This window comes from Taudactylus pleione, unplaced genomic scaffold (assembly GCF_031769625.1).
Source record: "Taudactylus pleione unplaced genomic scaffold, aTauple2 ptg000117l, whole genome shotgun sequence".
NCBI lineage: Eukaryota > Metazoa > Chordata > Amphibia > Anura > Myobatrachidae > Taudactylus > Taudactylus pleione.
In genome coordinates this window covers 7,862,442-7,880,635 of record NW_028284519.1, presented here as the reverse complement: position 1 = coordinate 7,880,635, position 18,194 = coordinate 7,862,442, and the positions used below count along the sequence as shown (strand labels likewise).

General features: G+C 33.2%; 15 non-coding genes across 15 annotated transcripts; all 15 read left to right on the top strand.

The window, feature by feature from the left end:
- The first annotated feature begins 591 nt into the window (after positions 1–591).
- TRNAT-UGU (transfer RNA threonine (anticodon UGU)) lies at positions 592–664 on the top strand. Its single transcript has one exon. It is a non-coding gene; the product is annotated as a tRNA-Thr (tRNA).
- A 1,109-nt stretch (positions 665–1,773) lies between these two features.
- TRNAT-UGU (transfer RNA threonine (anticodon UGU)) lies at positions 1,774–1,846 on the top strand. The gene has a single exon. It is a non-coding gene; the product is annotated as a tRNA-Thr (tRNA).
- A 1,109-nt stretch (positions 1,847–2,955) lies between these two features.
- Positions 2,956–3,028, top strand: TRNAT-UGU (transfer RNA threonine (anticodon UGU)). Its single transcript has one exon. It is a non-coding gene; the product is annotated as a tRNA-Thr (tRNA).
- Positions 3,029–4,808: 1,780 nt separating this feature from the next.
- TRNAT-UGU (transfer RNA threonine (anticodon UGU)) lies at positions 4,809–4,881 on the top strand. Its single transcript has one exon. It is a non-coding gene; the product is annotated as a tRNA-Thr (tRNA).
- A 1,107-nt stretch (positions 4,882–5,988) lies between these two features.
- TRNAT-UGU (transfer RNA threonine (anticodon UGU)) lies at positions 5,989–6,061 on the top strand. The gene has a single exon. It is a non-coding gene; the product is annotated as a tRNA-Thr (tRNA).
- A 1,105-nt stretch (positions 6,062–7,166) lies between these two features.
- On the top strand, positions 7,167–7,239 carry TRNAT-UGU (transfer RNA threonine (anticodon UGU)). The gene has a single exon. It is a non-coding gene; the product is annotated as a tRNA-Thr (tRNA).
- Positions 7,240–8,346: 1,107 nt separating this feature from the next.
- TRNAT-UGU (transfer RNA threonine (anticodon UGU)) lies at positions 8,347–8,419 on the top strand. Its single transcript has one exon. It is a non-coding gene; the product is annotated as a tRNA-Thr (tRNA).
- Positions 8,420–9,524: 1,105 nt separating this feature from the next.
- TRNAT-UGU (transfer RNA threonine (anticodon UGU)) lies at positions 9,525–9,597 on the top strand. The gene has a single exon. It is a non-coding gene; the product is annotated as a tRNA-Thr (tRNA).
- A 1,095-nt stretch (positions 9,598–10,692) lies between these two features.
- On the top strand, positions 10,693–10,765 carry TRNAT-UGU (transfer RNA threonine (anticodon UGU)). The gene has a single exon. It is a non-coding gene; the product is annotated as a tRNA-Thr (tRNA).
- Positions 10,766–11,872: 1,107 nt separating this feature from the next.
- TRNAT-UGU (transfer RNA threonine (anticodon UGU)) lies at positions 11,873–11,945 on the top strand. The gene has a single exon. It is a non-coding gene; the product is annotated as a tRNA-Thr (tRNA).
- A 1,095-nt stretch (positions 11,946–13,040) lies between these two features.
- On the top strand, positions 13,041–13,113 carry TRNAT-UGU (transfer RNA threonine (anticodon UGU)). The gene has a single exon. It is a non-coding gene; the product is annotated as a tRNA-Thr (tRNA).
- A 1,107-nt stretch (positions 13,114–14,220) lies between these two features.
- Positions 14,221–14,293, top strand: TRNAT-UGU (transfer RNA threonine (anticodon UGU)). Its single transcript has one exon. It is a non-coding gene; the product is annotated as a tRNA-Thr (tRNA).
- A 1,107-nt stretch (positions 14,294–15,400) lies between these two features.
- Positions 15,401–15,473, top strand: TRNAT-UGU (transfer RNA threonine (anticodon UGU)). Its single transcript has one exon. It is a non-coding gene; the product is annotated as a tRNA-Thr (tRNA).
- Positions 15,474–16,580: 1,107 nt separating this feature from the next.
- On the top strand, positions 16,581–16,653 carry TRNAT-UGU (transfer RNA threonine (anticodon UGU)). Its single transcript has one exon. It is a non-coding gene; the product is annotated as a tRNA-Thr (tRNA).
- Positions 16,654–17,760: 1,107 nt separating this feature from the next.
- TRNAT-UGU (transfer RNA threonine (anticodon UGU)) lies at positions 17,761–17,833 on the top strand. Its single transcript has one exon. It is a non-coding gene; the product is annotated as a tRNA-Thr (tRNA).
- The last annotated feature ends 361 nt before the right edge of the window (positions 17,834–18,194 follow it).

Genomic DNA, 18,194 nt, shown 5'->3' with positions numbered 1-18,194 from the left:
TGGATCCTAAAGTTGGAAAGCCATGGAAAGTATGACCAATTTTGGATCTCTATTATGTACACACCACAATAACATAAAACAGCTCATTTTAAAATGCATTTAAATAATTTGATTCAAAGTGGCTCCCAGGTATGCCTCAATTATAGATATTGCATATATATATATATCTGAATAGGCTATTTGAAAAGGATTCAACATCACAATAAATAGAACCAAGAGAATGAAAACAGTATACATAAGCCTACATTTTTAATTGTCATATTAGTGCTAAAGTATAATGAAAACCAAAGTTGAAGTGTTCCTTTATAAGGCAGGAGGATAAAATCTTTTGTTTTATGTTAACCTGGCCTCTCTCCTACAGCTCGTTAAGAAGTAAAGTAATACATTCCTAGTCCATTATAGATGACTACAACTACTTTGCCAATTTTATGTGACTGTTTTGATGCAATCTTGAAGAACCTTAAGATGACCATAAACACAACAATTGTAATTGAAAAAAGTACATTTACCAGAAAAGATTTGAAATTTGCTGTATATCAATTTCCATCCTCAACCAGACACCAAAATGTGTATAAAATAACTTAACAAAGTGGCTCCATAGCTCAGGGGTTAGAGCACTGGTCTTGTAAACCAGGGGTCGTGAGTTCAAATCTCACTGGGGCCTAATGTCTCATTATTGTTACTCCTGCTAAAACTTAAGTTGCAGCAACCTATATTGCAATACTCTGCTTTAGTATGCTAAATGAGAAGATGATGAATACACTTGTATATCCAAATTGGAAAGACACATATCGCATTCAGTCTAACCTATGGACTGGTATCAAGAGCATATTTGAAAACATTTGTGTTTTCTTTTATTGGACCAATTTCCTTCAAACTGAAACTCCCAGCATGGTTATTCACCATCATTATAAAATAAATATAAGAGATTTCCAATTATTTATCTTTAAAAAGAGCATTTAAAGCACATATCAACATGCATTGCATAGAGCAGATTTAATCTTGAGCAATTGATACCGTTATTTTGAACATAGGTGCCAATAAATATAACTGAAGGCTGATTTGAACATGTAAGCATATATACTCTACACGTGCAAGCACACTCAGGGTAATGACCACTAATGACTACAAATAACTCTATAAAGATGTCCGGCTATAACATTTTGAAATAATTCCACCCTATGGATCCTAAAGTTGGAAAGCCATGGAAAGTATGACCAATTTTGGATCTCTATTATGTACACACCACAATAACATAAAACAGCTCATTTTAAAATGCATTTAAATAATTTCATTCAAAGTGTCTCCCAGGTATGCCTCAATTATAGATATTGCATATATATATATATCTGAATAGGCTATTTGAAAAGGATTCAACATCACAATAAATAGAACCAAGAGAATGAAAACAGTATACATAAGCCTACATTTTTAATTGTCATATTAGTGCTAAAGTATAATGAAAACCAAAGTTGAAGTGTTCCTTTATAAGGCAGGAGGATAAAATCTTTTGTTTTATGTTAACCTGGCCTCTCTCCTACAGCTCGTTAAGAAGTAAAGTAATACATTCCTAGTCCATTATAGATGACTACAACTACTTTGCCAATTTTATGTGACTGTCTTGATGCAATCTTGAAGAACCTTAAGATGACCATAAACACAACAATTGTAATTGAAAAAAGTACATTTACCAGAAAAGATTTGAAATTTGCTGTATATCAATTTCCATCCTCAACCAGACACCAAAATGTGTATAAAATAACTTAACCAAGTGGCTCCATATCTCAGGGGTTAGAGCACTGGTCTTGTAAACCAGGGGTCGTGAGTTCAAATCTCACTGGGGCCTAATGTCTCATTATTGTTACTCCTGCTAAAACTTAAGTTGCAGCAACCTATATTGCAATACTCTGCTTTAGTATGCTAAATGAGAAGATGATGAATACACTTGTATATCCAAATTGGAAAGACACATATCGCATTCAGTCTAACCTATGGACTGGTATCAAGAGCATATTTGAAAACATTTGTGTTTTCTTTTATTGGACCAATTTCCTTCAAACTGAAACTCCCAGCATGGTTATTCACCATCATTATAAAATAAACATTAGAGATTTCCTATTATTTAACTTTAAAAAGAGCAGTTAAAGCACATATCAACATGCATTGCATAGAGCAGATTTCATCTTGCGCAATTGATACCGTTATTTTGAACATAGGTGCCAATAGATATAACTGATGGCTGATTTGAACATGTAAGCATATATACTCTACACGTGCAAGCACACTCAGGGAAATTACCACTAATGACTACAAATAATTCTATAAAGATGTCCGGCTATAACATTTTGAAATAATTCCACCCTATGGATCCTTAAGTTGGAAAGCCATGGAAAGTATGACCAATTTTGGATCTCTATTATGTACACACCACAATAACATAAAACAGCTCATTTTAAAATGCATTTAAATAATTTGATTCAAAGTGTCTCCCAGGTATGCCTCAATTATAGATATTGCATATATATATATATCTGAATAGGCTATTTGAAAAGGATTCAACATCACAATAAATAGAACCAAGAGAATGAAAACAGTATACATAAGCCTACATTTTTAATTGTCATATTAGTGCTAAAGTATAATGAAAACCAAAGTTGAAGTGTTCCTTTATAAGGCAGGAGGATAAAATCTTTTGTTTTATGTTAACCTGGCCTCTCTCCTACAGCTCGTTAAGAAGTAAAGTAATACATTCCTAGTCCATTATAGATGACTACAACTACTTTGCCAATTTTATGTGACTGTTTTGATGCAATCTTGAAGAACCTTAAGATGACCATAAACACAACAATTGTAATTGAAAAAAGTACATTTACCAGAAAAGATTTGAAATTTGCTGTATATCAATTTCCATCCTCAACCAGACACCAAAATGTGTATAAAATAACTTAACAAAGTGGCTCCATAGCTCAGGGGTTAGTGCACTGGTCTTGTAAACCAGGGGTCGTGAGATCAAATCTCACTGGGGCCTAATGTCTCATTATTGTTACTCCTGCTAAAACTTAAGTTGCAGCAACCTATATTGCAATACTCTGCTTTAGTATGCTAAATGAGAAGATGATGAATACACTTGTATATCCAAATTGGAAAGACACATATCGCATTCAGTCTAACCTATGGACTGGTATCAAGAGCATATTTGAAAACATTTGTGTTTTCTTTTATTGGACCAATTTCCTTCAAACTGAAACTCCCAGCATGGTTATTCACCATCATTATAAAATAAATATAAGAGATTTCCAATTATTTATCTTTAAAAAGAGCATTTAAAGCACATATCAACATGCATTGCATAGAGCAGATTTAATCTTGAGCAATTGATACCGTTATTTTGAACATAGGTGCCAATAAATATAACTGAAGGCTGATTTGAACATGTAAGCATATATACTCTACACGTGCAAGCACACTCAGGGTAATGACCACTAATGACTACAAATAACTCTATAAAGATGTCCGGCTATAACATTTTGAAATAATTCCACCCTATGGATCCTAAAGTTGGAAAGCCATGGAAAGTATGACCAATTTTGGATCTCTATTATGTACACACCACAATAACATAAAACAGCTCATTTTAAAATGCATTTAAATAATTTGATTCAAAGTGTCTCCCAGGTATGCCTCAATTATAGATATTGCATATATATATATCTGAATAGGCTATTTGAAAAGGATTCAACATCACAATAAATAGAACCAAGAGAATGAAAACAGTATACATAAGCCTACATTTTTAATTGTCATATTAGTGCTAAAGTATAATGAAAACCAAAGTTGAAGTGTTCCTTTATAAGGCAGGAGGATAAAATCTTTTGTTTTATGTTAACCTGGCCTCTCTCCTACAGCTCGTTAAGAAGTAAAGTAATACATTCCTAGTCCATTATAGATGACTACAACTACTTTGCCAATTTTATGTGACTGTTTTGATGCAATCTTGAAGAACCTTAAGATGACCATAAACACAACAATTGTAATTGAAAAAAGTACATTTACCAGAAAAGATTTGAAATTTGCTGTGTATCAATTTCCATCCTCAACCAGACACCAAAATGTGTATAAAATAACTTAAAATAAGCACACTCAGGGTAATGACCACTAATGACTACAAATAACTCTATAAAGATGTCCGGCTATAACATTTTGAAATAATTCCACCCTATGGATCCTAAAGTTGGAAAGCCATGGAAAGTATGACCAATTTTGGATCTCTATTATGTACACACCACAATAACATAAAACAGCTCATTTTAAAATGCATTTAAATAATTTGATTCAAAGTGTCTCCCAGGTATGCCTCAATTATAGATATTGCATATATATATATCTGAATAGGCTATTTGAAAAGGATTCAACATCACAATAAATAGAACCAAGAGAATGAAAACAGTATACATAAGCCTACATTTTTAATTGTCATATTAGTGCTAAAGTATAATGAAAACCAAAGTTGAAGTGTTCCTTTATAAGGCAGGAGGATAAAATCTTTTGTTTTATGTTAACCTGGCCTCTCTCCTACAGCTCGTTAAGAAGTAAAGTAATACATTCCTAGTCCATTATAGATGACTACAACTACTTTGCCAATTTTATGTGACTGTCTTGATGCAATCTTGAAGAACCTTAAGATGACCATAAACACAACAATTGTAATTGAAAAAAGTACATTTACCAGAAAAGATTTGAAATTTGCTGTATATCATTTTCCATCCTCAACCAGACACCAAAATGTGTATAAAATAACTTAACCAAGTGGCTCCATATCTCAGGGGTTAGAGCACTGGTCTTGTAAACCAGGGGTCGTGAGTTCAAATCTCACTGGGGCCTAATGTCTCATTATAGTTACTCCTGCTAAAACTTAAGTTGCAGCAACCTATATTGCAATACTCTGCTTTAGTATGCTAAATGAGAAGATGATGAATACACTTGTATATCCAAATTGGAAAGACACATATCGCATTCAGTCTAACCTATGGACTGGTATCAAGAGCATATTTGAAAACATTTGTGTTTTCTTTTATTGGACCAATTTCCTTCAAACTGAAACTCCCAGCATGGTTATTCACCATCATTATAAAATAAACATTAGAGATTTCCAATTATTTAACTTTAAAAAGAGCAGTTAAAGCACATATTAACATGCATTGCATAGAGCAGATTTCATCTTGCGCAATTGATACCAATATTTTGAACATAGGTGCCAATAGATATAACTGATGGCTGATTTGAACATGTAAGCATATATACTCTACACGTGCAAGCACACTCAGGGAAATTACCACTAATGACTACAAATAATTCTATAAAGATGTCCGGCTATAACATTTTGAAATAATTCCACCCTATGGATCCTAAAGTTGGAAAGCCATGGAAAGTATGACCAATTTTGGATCTCTATTATGTACACACCACAATAACATAAAACAGCTCATTTTAAAATGCATTTAAATAATTTGATTCAAAGTGTCTCCCAGGTATGCCTCAATTATAGATATTGCATATATATATATCTGAATAGGCTATTTGAAAAGGATTCAACATCACAATAAATAGAACCAAGAGAATGAAAACAGTATACATAAGCCTACATTTTTAATTGTCATATTAGTGCTAAAGTATAATGAAAACCAAAGTTGAAGTGTTCCCTTATAAGGCAGGAGGATAAAATCTTTTGTTTTATGTTAACCTGGCCTCTCTCCTACAGCTCGTTAAGAAGTAAAGTAATACATTCCTAGTCCATTATAGATGACTACAACTACTTTGCCAATTTTATGTGACTGTCTTGATGCAATCTTGAAGAACCTTAAGATGACCAGAAACACAACAATTGTAATTGAAAAAAGTACATTTACCAGAATAGATTTGAAATTTGCTGTATATCATTTTCCATCCTCAACCAGACACCAAAATGTGTATAAAATAACTTAACCAAGTGGCTCCATATCTCAGGGGTTAGAGCACTGGTCTTGTAAACCAGGGGTCGTGAGTTCAAATCTCACTGGGGCCTAATGTCTCATTATTGTTACTCCTGCTAAAACTTAAGTTGCAGCAACCTATATTGCAATACTCTGCTTTAGTATGCTAAATGAGAAGATGATGAATACACTTGTATATCCAAATTGGAAAGACACATATCGCATTCAGTCTAACCTATGGACTGGTATCAAGAGCATATTTGAAAACATTTGTGTTTTCTTTTATTGGACCAATTTCCTTCAAACTGAAACTCCCAGCATGGTTATTCACCATCATTATAAAATAAACATTAGAGATTTCCTATTATTTAACTTTAAAAAGAGCAGTTAAAGCACATATCAACATGCATTGCATAGAGCAGATTTCATCTTGCGCAATTGATACCAATATTTTGAACATAGGTGCCAATAGATATAACTGATGGCTGATTTGAACATGTAAGCATACATACTCTACACGTGCAAGCACACTCAGGGAAATTACCACTAATGACTACAAATAATTCTATAAAGATGTCCGGCTATAACATTTTGAAATAATTCCACCCTATGGATCCTTAAGTTGGAAAGCCATGGAAAGTATGACCAATTTTGGATCTCTATTATGTATACACCACACTAACATAAAACAGCTCATTTTAAAATGCATTTAAATAATTTGATTCAAAGTGTCTCCCAGGTATGCCTCAATTATAGATATTGCATATATATATCTGAATAGGCTATTTGAAAAGGATTCAACATCACAATAAATAGAACCAAGAGAATGAAAACAGTATACATAAGCCTACATTTTTAATTGTCATATTAGTGCTAAAGTATAATGAAAACCAAAGTTGAAGTGTTCCTTTATAAGGCAGGAGGATAAAATCTTTTGTTTTATGTTAACCTGGCCTCTCTCCTACAGCTCGTTAAGAAGTAAAGTAATACATTCCTAGTCCATTATAGATGACTACAACTACTTTGCCAATTTTATGTGACTGTCTTGATGCAATCTTGAAGAACCTTAAGATGACCATAAACACAACAATTGTAATTGAAAAAAGTACATTTACCAGAAAAGATTTGAAATTTGCTGTATATCATTTTCCATCCTCAACCAGACACCAAAATGTGTATAAAATAACTTAACCAAGTGGCTCCATATCTCAGGGGTTAGAGCACTGGTCTTGTAAACCAGGGGTCGTGAGTTCAAATCTCACTGGGACCTAATGTCTCATTATAGTTACTCCTGCTAAAACTTAAGTTGCAGCAACCTATATTGCAATACTCTGCTTTAGTATGCTAAATGAGAAGATGATGAATACACTTGTATATCCAAATTGGAAAGACACATATCGCATTCAGTCTAACCTATGGACTGGTATCAAGAGCATATTTGAAAACATTTGTGTTTTCTTTTATTGGACCAATTTCCTTCAAACTGAAACTCCCAGCATGGTTATTCACCATCATTATAAAATAAACATTAGAGATTTCCAATTATTTAACTTTAAAAAGAGCAGTTAAAGCACATATTAACATGCATTGCATAGAGCAGATTTCATCTTGCGCAATTGATACCAATATTTTGAACATAGGTGCCAATAGATATAACTGATGGCTGATTTGAACATGTAAGCATATATACTCTACACGTGCAAGCACACTCAGGGAAATTACCACTAATGACTACAAATAATTCTATAAAGATGTCCGGCTATAACATTTTGAAATAATTCCACCCTATGGATCCTAAAGTTGGAAAGCCATGGAAAGTATGACCAATTTTGGATCTCTATTATGTACACACCACAATAACATAAAACAGCTCATTTTAAAATGCATTTAAATAATTTGATTCAAAGTGTCTCCCAGGTATGCCTCAATTATAGATATTGCATATATATATATCTGAATAGGCTATTTGAAAAGGATTCAACATCACAATAAATAGAACCAAGAGAATGAAAACAGTATACATAAGCCTACATTTTTAATTGTCATATTAGTGCTAAAGTATAATGAAAACCAAAGTTGAAGTGTTCCCTTATAAGGCAGGAGGATAAAATCTTTTGTTTTATGTTAACCTGGCCTCTCTCCTACAGCTCGTTAAGAAGTAAAGTAATACATTCCTAGTCCATTATAGATGACTACAACTACTTTGCCAATTTTATGTGACTGTCTTGATGCAATCTTGAAGAACCTTAAGATGACCAGAAACACAACAATTGTAATTGAAAAAAGTACATTTACCAGAATAGATTTGAAATTTGCTGTATATCATTTTCCATCCTCAACCAGACACCAAAATGTGTATAAAATAACTTAACCAAGTGGCTCCATATCTCAGGGGTTAGAGCACTGGTCTTGTAAACCAGGGGTCGTGAGTTCAAATCTCACTGGGGCCTAATGTCTCATTATTGTTACTCCTGCTAAAACTTAAGTTGCAGCAACCTATATTGCAATACTCTGCTTTAGTATGCTAAATGAGAAGATGATGAATACACTTGTATATCCAAATTGGAAAGACACATATCGCATTCAGTCTAACCTATGGACTGGTATCAAGAGCATATTTGAAAACATTTGTGTTTTCTTTTATTGGACCAATTTCCTTCAAACTGAAACTCCCAGCATGGTTATTCACCATCATTATAAAATAAACATTAGAGATTTCCTATTATTTAACTTTAAAAAGAGCAGTTAAAGCACATATCAACATGCATTGCATAGAGCAGATTTCATCTTGCGCAATTGATACCAATATTTTGAACATAGGTGCCAATAGATATAACTGATGGCTGATTTGAACATGTAAGCATACATACTCTACACGTGCAAGCACACTCAGGGAAATTACCACTAATGACTACAAATAATTCTATAAAGATGTCCGGCTATAACATTTTGAAATAATTCCACCCTATGGATCCTTAAGTTGGAAAGCCATGGAAAGTATGACCAATTTTGGATCTCTATTATGTATACACCACACTAACATAAAACAGCTCATTTTAAAATGCATTTAAATAATTTGATTCAAAGTGTCTCCCAGGTATGCCTCAATTATAGATATTGCATATATATATCTGAATAGGCTATTTGAAAAGGATTCAACATCACAATAAATAGAACCAAGAGAATGAAAACAGTATACATAAGCCTACATTTTTAATTGTCATATTAGTGCTAAAGTATAATGAAAACCAAAGTTGAAGTGTTCCTTTATAAGGCAGGAGGATAAAATCTTTTGTTTTATGTTAACCTGGCCTCTCTCCTACAGCTCGTTAAGAAGTAAAGTAATACATTCCTAGTCCATTATAGATGACTACAACTACTTTGCCAATTTTATGTGACTGTCTTGATGCAATCTTGAAGAACCTTAAGATGACCATAAACACAACAATTGTAATTGAAAAAAGTACATTTACCAGAAAAGATTTGAAATTTGCTGTATATCATTTTCCATCCTCAACCAGACACCAAAATGTGTATAAAATAACTTAACCAAGTGGCTCCATATCTCAGGGGTTAGAGCACTGGTCTTGTAAACCAGGGGTCGTGAGTTCAAATCTCACTGGGGCCTAATGTCTCATTATTGTTACTCCTGCTAAAACTTAAGTTGCAGCAACCTATATTGCAATACTCTGCTTTAGTATGCTAAATGAGAAGATGATGAATACACTTGTATATCCAAATTGGAAAGGCACATATCGCATTCAGTCTAACCTATGGACTGGTATCAAGAGCATATTTGTGTTTTCTTTTATTGGACCAATTTCCTTCAAACTGAAACTCCCAGCATGGTTATTCACCATCATTATAAAATAAATATAAGAGATTTCCAATTATTTAACTTTAAAAAGAGCATTTAAAGCACATATCAACATGCATTGCATAGAGCAGATTTAATCTTGAGCAATTGATACCGTTATTTTGAACATAGGTGCCAATAAATATAACTGAAGGCTGATTTGAACATGTAAGCATATATACTCTACACGTGCAAGCACACTCAGGATAATGACCACTAATGACTACAAATAACTCTATAAAGATGTCCGGCTATAACATTTTGAAATAATTCCACCCTATGGATCCTAAAGTTGGAAAGCCATGGAAAGTATGACCAATTTTGGATCTCTATTATGTACACACCACAATAACATAAAACAGCTCATTTTAAAATGCATTTAAATAATTTGATTCAAAGTGTCTCCCAGGTATGCCTCAATTATAGATATTGCATATATATATCTGAATAGGCTATTTGAAAAGGATTCAACATCACAATAAATAGAACCAAGAGAATGAAAACAGTATACATAAGCCTACATTTTTAATTGTCATATTAGTGCTAAAGTATAATGAAAACCAAAGTTGAAGTGTTCCTTTATAAGGCAGGAGGATAAAATCTTTTGTTTTATGTTAACCTGGCCTCTCTCCTACAGCTCGTTAAGAAGTAAAGTAATACATTCCTAGTCCATTATAGATGACTACAACTACTTTGCCAATTTTATGTGACTGTTTTGATGCAATCTTGAAGAACCTTAAGATGACCATAAACACAACAATTGTAATTGAAAAAAGTACATTTACCAGAAAAGATTTGAAATTTGCTGTATATCAATTTCCATCCTCAACCAGACACCAAAATGTGTATAAAATAACTTAACAAAGTGGCTCCATAGCTCAGGGGTTAGTGCACTGGTCTTGTAAACCAGGGGTCGTGAGATCAAATCTCACTGGGGCCTAATGTCTCATTATTGTTACTCCTGCTAAAACTTAAGTTGCAGCAACCTATATTGCAATACTCTGCTTTAGTATGCTAAATGAGAAGATGATGAATACACTTGTATATCCAAATTGGAAAGACACATATCGCATTCAGTCTAACCTATGGACTGGTATCAAGAGCATATTTGAAAACATTTGTGTTTTCTTTTATTGGACCAATTTCCTTCAAACTGAAACTCCCAGCATGGTTATTCACCATCATTATAAAATAAACATTAGAGATTTCCAATTATTTAACTTTAAAAAGAGCAGTTAAAGCACATATTAACATGCATTGCATAGAGCAGATTTCATCTTGCGCAATTGATACCAATATTTTGAACATAGGTGCCAATAGATATAACTGATGGCTGATTTGAACATGTAAGCATATATACTCTACACGTGCAAGCACACTCAGGGAAATTACCACTAATGACTACAAATAATTCTATAAAGATGTCCGGCTATAACATTTTGAAATAATTCCACCCTATGGATCCTAAAGTTGGAAAGCCATGGAAAGTATGACCAATTTTGGATCTCTATTATGTACACACCACAATAACATAAAACAGCTCATTTTAAAATGCATTTAAATAATTTGATTCAAAGTGTCTCCCAGGTATGCCTCAATTATAGATATTGCATATATATATATCTGAATAGGCTATTTGAAAAGGATTCAACATCACAATAAATAGAACCAAGAGAATGAAAACAGTATACATAAGCCTACATTTTTAATTGTCATATTAGTGCTAAAGTATAATGAAAACCAAAGTTGAAGTGTTCCTTTATAAGGCAGGAGGATAAAATCTTTTGTTTTATGTTAACCTGGCCTCTCTCCTACAGCTCGTTATGAAGTAAAGTAATACATTCCTAGTCCATTATAGATGACTACAACTACTTTGCCAATTTTATGTGACTGTCTTGATGCAATCTTGAAGAACCTTAAGATGACCATAAACACAACAATTGTAATTGAAAAAAGTACATTTACCAGAAAAGATTTGAAATTTGCTGTATATCATTTTCCATCCTCAACCAGACACCAAAATGTGTATAAAATAACTTAACCAAGTGGCTCCATATCTCAGGGGTTAGAGCACTGGTCTTGTAAACCAGGGGTCGTGAGTTCAAATCTCACTGGGGCCTAATGTCTCATTATTGTTACTCCTGCTAAAACTTAAGTTGCAGCAACCTATATTGCAATACTCTGCTTTAGTATGCTAAATGAGAAGATGATGAATACACTTGTATATCCAAATTGGAAAGGCACATATCGCATTCAGTCTAACCTATGGACTGGTATCAAGAGCATATTTGTGTTTTCTTTTATTGGACCAATTTCCTTCAAACTGAAACTCCCAGCATGGTTATTCACCATCATTATAAAATAAATATAAGAGATTTCCAATTATTTAACTTTAAAAAGAGCATTTAAAGCACATATCAACATGCATTGCATAGAGCAGATTTAATCTTGAGCAATTGATACCGTTATTTTGAACATAGGTGCCAATAAATATAACTGAAGGCTGATTTGAACATGTAAGCATATATACTCTACACGTGCAAGCACACTCAGGATAATGACCACTAATGACTACAAATAACTCTATAAAGATGTCCGGCTATAACATTTTGAAATAATTCCACCCTATGGATCCTAAAGTTGGAAAGCCATGGAAAGTATGACCAATTTTGGATCTCTATTATGTACACACCACAATAACATAAAACAGCTCATTTTAAAATGCATTTAAATAATTTGATTCAAAGTGTCTCCCAGGTATGCCTCAATTATAGATATTGCATATATATATCTGAATAGGCTATTTGAAAAGGATTCAACATCACAATAAATAGAACCAAGAGAATGAAAACAGTATACATAAGCCTACATTTTTAATTGTCATATTAGTGCTAAAGTATAATGAAAACCAAAGTTGAAGTGTTCCTTTATAAGGCAGGAGGATAAAATCTTTTGTTTTATGTTAACCTGGCCTCTCTCCTACAGCTCGTTAAGAAGTAAAGTAATACATTCCTAGTCCATTATAGATGACTACAACTACTTTGCCAATTTTATGTGACTGTTTTGATGCAATCTTGAAGAACCTTAAGATGACCATAAACACAACAATTGTAATTGAAAAAAGTACATTTACCAGAAAAGATTTGAAATTTGCTGTATATCAATTTCCATCCTCAACCAGACACCAAAATGTGTATAAAATAACTTAACAAAGTGGCTCCATAGCTCAGGGGTTAGTGCACTGGTCTTGTAAACCAGGGGTCGTGAGATCAAATCTCACTGGGGCCTAATGTCTCATTATTGTTACTCCTGCTAAAACTTAAGTTGCAGCAACCTATATTGCAATACTCTGCTTTAGTATGCTAAATGAGAAGATGATGAATACACTTGTATATCCAAATTGGAAAGACACATATCGCATTCAGTCTAACCTATGGACTGGTATCAAGAGCATATTTGAAAACATTTGTGTTTTCTTTTATTGGACCAATTTCCTTCAAACTGAAACTCCCAGCATGGTTATTCACCATCATTATAAAATAAACATTAGAGATTTCCAATTATTTAACTTTAAAAAGAGCAGTTAAAGCACATATTAACATGCATTGCATAGAGCAGATTTCATCTTGCGCAATTGATACCAATATTTTGAACATAGGTGCCAATAGATATAACTGATGGCTGATTTGAACATGTAAGCATATATACTCTACACGTGCAAGCACACTCAGGGAAATTACCACTAATGACTACAAATAATTCTATAAAGATGTCCGGCTATAACATTTTGAAATAATTCCACCCTATGGATCCTAAAGTTGGAAAGCCATGGAAAGTATGACCAATTTTGGATCTCTATTATGTACACACCACAATAACATAAAACAGCTCATTTTAAAATGCATTTAAATAATTTGATTCAAAGTGTCTCCCAGGTATGCCTCAATTATAGATATTGCATATATATATATCTGAATAGGCTATTTGAAAAGGATTCAACATCACAATAAATAGAACCAAGAGAATGAAAACAGTATACATAAGCCTACATTTTTAATTGTCATATTAGTGCTAAAGTATAATGAAAACCAAAGTTGAAGTGTTCCTTTATAAGGCAGGAGGATAAAATCTTTTGTTTTATGTTAACCTGGCCTCTCTCCTACAGCTCGTTATGAAGTAAAGTAATACATTCCTAGTCCATTATAGATGACTACAACTACTTTGCCAATTTTATGTGACTGTTTTGATGCAATCTTGAAGAACCTTAAGATGACCATAAACACAACAATTGTAATTGAAAAAAGTACATTTACCAGAAAAAATTTGAAATTTGCTGTATATCATTTTCCATCCTCAACCAGACACCAAAATGTGTATAAAATAACTTAACCAAGTGGCTCCATAGCTCAGGGGTTAGCACACTGGTCTTGTAAACCAGGGGTCGTGAGTTCAAATCTCACTGGGGCCTAATGTCTCATTATTGTTACTCCTGCTAAAACTTAAGTTGCAGCAACCTATATTGCAATACTCTGCTTTAGTATGCTAAATGAGAAGATGATGAATACACTTGTATATCCAAATTGGAAAGACACATATCGCATTCAGTCTAACCTATGGACTGGTATCAAGAGCATATTTGAAAACATTTGTGTTTTCTTTTATTGGACCAATTTCCTTCAAACTGAAACTCCCAGCATGGTTATTCACCATCATTATAAAATAAACATTAGAGATTTCCAATTATTTAACTTTAAAAAGAGCAGTTAAAGCACATATTAACATGCATTGCATAGAGCAGATTTCATCTTGCGCAATTGATACCAATATTTTGAACATAGGTGCCAATAGATATAACTGATGGCTGATTTGAACATGTAAGCATATATACTCTACACGTGCAAGCACACTCAGGGAAATTACCACTAATGACTACAAATAACTCTATAAAGATGTCCGGCTATAACATTTTGAAATAATTCCACCCTATGGATCCTAAAGTTGGAAAGCCATGGAAAGTATGACCAATTTTGGATCTCTATTATGTACACACCACAATAACATAAAACAGCTCATTTTAAAATGCATTTAAATAATTTGATTCAAAGTGTCTCCCAGGTATGCCTCAATTATAGATATTGCATATATATATATCTGAATAGGCTATTTGAAAAGGATTCAACATCACAATAAATAGAACCAAGAGAATGAAAACAGTATACATAAGCCTACATTTTTAATTGTCATATTAGTGCTAAAGTATAATGAAAACCAAAGTTGAAGTGTTCCTTTATAAGGCAGGAGGATAAAATCTTTTGTTTTATGTTAACCTGGCCTCTCTCCTACAGCTCGTTAAGAAGTAAAGTAATACATTCCTAGTCCATTATAGATGACTACAACTACTTTGCCAATTTTATGTGACTGTCTTGATGCAATCTTGAAGAACCTTAAGATGACCATAAACACAACAATTGTAATTGAAAAAAGTACATTTACCAGAAAAGATTTGAAATTTGCTGTATATCATTTTCCATCCTCAACCAGACACCAAAATGTGTATAAAATAACTTAACCAAGTGGCTCCATATCTCAGGGGTTAGAGCACTGGTCTTGTAAACCAGGGGTCGTGAGTTCAAATCTCACTGGGGCCTAATGTCTCATTATTGTTACTCCTGCTAAAACTTAAGTTGCAGCAACCTATATTGCAATACTCTGCTTTAGTATGCTAAATGAGAAGATGATGAATACACTTGTATATCCAAATTGGAAAGACACATATCGCATTCAGTCTAACCTATGGACTGGTATCAAGAGCATATTTGAAAACATTTGTGTTTTCTTTTATTGGACCAATTTCCTTCAAACTGAAACTCCCAGCATGGTTATTCACCATCATTATAAAATAAACATTAGAGATTTCCAATTATTTAACTTTAAAAAGAGCATTTAAAGCACATATCAACATGCATTGCATAGAGCAGATTTAATCTTGAGCAATTGATACCGTTATTTTGAACATAGGTGCCAATAAATATAACTGAAGGCTGATTTGAACATGTAAGCATATATACTCTACACGTGCAAGCATACTCAGGGTAATGACCACTAATGACTACAAATAACTCTATAAAGATGTCCGGCTATAACATTTTGAAATAATTCCACCCTATGGATCCTAAAGTTGGAAAGCCATGGAAAGTATGACCAATTTTGGATCTCTATTATGTACACACCACAATAACATAAAACAGCTCATTTTAAAATGCATTTAAATAATTTGATTCAAAGTGGCTCCCAGGTATGCCTCAATTATAGATATTGCATATATATATATCTGAATAGGCTATTTGAAAAGGATTCAACATCACAATAAATAGAACCAAGAGAATGAAAACAGTATACATAAGCCTACATTTTTAATTGTCATATTAGTGCTAAAGTATAATGAAAACCAAAGTTGAAGTGTTCCCTTATAAGGCAGGAGGATAAAATCTTTTGTTTTATGTTAACCTGGCCTCTTTCCTACAGCTCGTTAAGAAGTAAAGTAATACATTCCTAGTCCATTATAGATGACTACAACTACTTTGCCAATTTTATGTGACTGTCTTGATGCAATCTTGAAGAACCTTAAGATGACCATAAACACAACAATTGTAATTGAAAAAAGTACATTTACCAGAAAAGATTTGAAATTTGCTGTATATCATTTTCCATCCTCAACCAGACACCAAAATGTGTATAAAATAACTTAACCAAGTGGCTCCATATCTCAGGGGTTAGAGCACTGGTCTTGTAAGCCAGGGGTCGTGAGTTCAAATCTCACTGGGGCCTAATGTCTCATTATTGTTACTCCTGCTAAAACTTAAGTTGCAGCAACCTATATTGCAATACTCTGCTTTAGTATGCTAAATGAGAAGATGATGAATACACTTGTATATCCAAATTGGAAAGACACATATCGCATTCAGTCTAACCTATGGACTGGTATCAAGAGCATATTTGAAAACATTTGTGTTTTCTTTTATTGGACCAATTTCCTTCAAACTGAAACTCCCAGCATGGTTATTCACCATCATTATAAAATAAACATTAGAGATTTCCAATTATTTAACTTTAAAAAGAGCATTTAAAGCACATATCAACATGCATTGCATAGAGCAGATTTAATCTTGAGCAATTGATACCGTTATTTTGAACATAGGTGCCAATAAATATAACTGAAGGCTGATTTGAACATGTAAGCATATATACTCTACACGTGCAAGCATACTCAGGGTAATGACCACTAATGACTACAAATAACTCTATAAAGATGTCCGGCTATAACATTTTGAAATAATTCCACCCTATGGATCCTAAAGTTGGAAAGCCATGGAAAGTATGACCAATTTTGGATCTCTATTATGTACACACCACAATAACATAAAACAGCTCATTTTAAAATGCATTTAAATAATTTGATTCAAAGTGTCTCCCAGGTATGCCTCAATTATAGATATTGCATATATATATATCTGAATAGGCTATTTGAAAAGGATTCAACATCACAATAAATAGAACCAAGAGAATGAAAACAGTATACATAAGCCTACATTTTTAATTGTCATATTAGTGCTAAAGTATAATGAAAACCAAAGTTGAAGTGTTCCCTTATAAGGCAGGAGGATAAAATCTTTTGTTTTATGTTAACCTGGCCTCTCTCCTACAGCTCGTTAAGAAGTAAAGTAATACATTCCTAGTCCATTATAGATGACTACAACTACTTTGCCAATTTTATGTGACTGTCTTGATGCAATCTTGAAGAACCTTAAGATGACCATAAACACAACAATTGTAATTGAAAAAAGTACATTTACCAGAAAAGATTTGAAATTTGCTGTATATCATTTTCCATCCTCAACCAGACACCAAAATGTGTATAAAATAACTTAACCAAGTGGCTCCATATCTCAGGGGTTAGAGCACTGGTCTTGTAAACCAGGGGTCGTGAGTTCAAATCTCACTGGGGCCTAATGTCTCATTATTGTTACTCCTGCTAAAACTTAAGTTGCAGCAACCTATATTGCAATACTCTGCTTTAGTATGCTAAATGAGAAGATGATGAATACACTTGTATATCCAAATTGGAAAGACACATATCGCATTCAGTCTAACCTATGGACTGGTATCAAGAGCATATTTGAAAACATTTGTGTTTTCTTTTATTGGACCAATTTCCTTCAAACTGAAACTCCCAGCATGGTTATTCACCATCATTATAAAATAAACATTAGAGATTTCCTATTATTTAACTTTAAAAAGAGCAGTTAAAGCACATATCAACATGCATTGCATAGAGCAGATTTCATCTTGCGCAATTGATACCAATATTT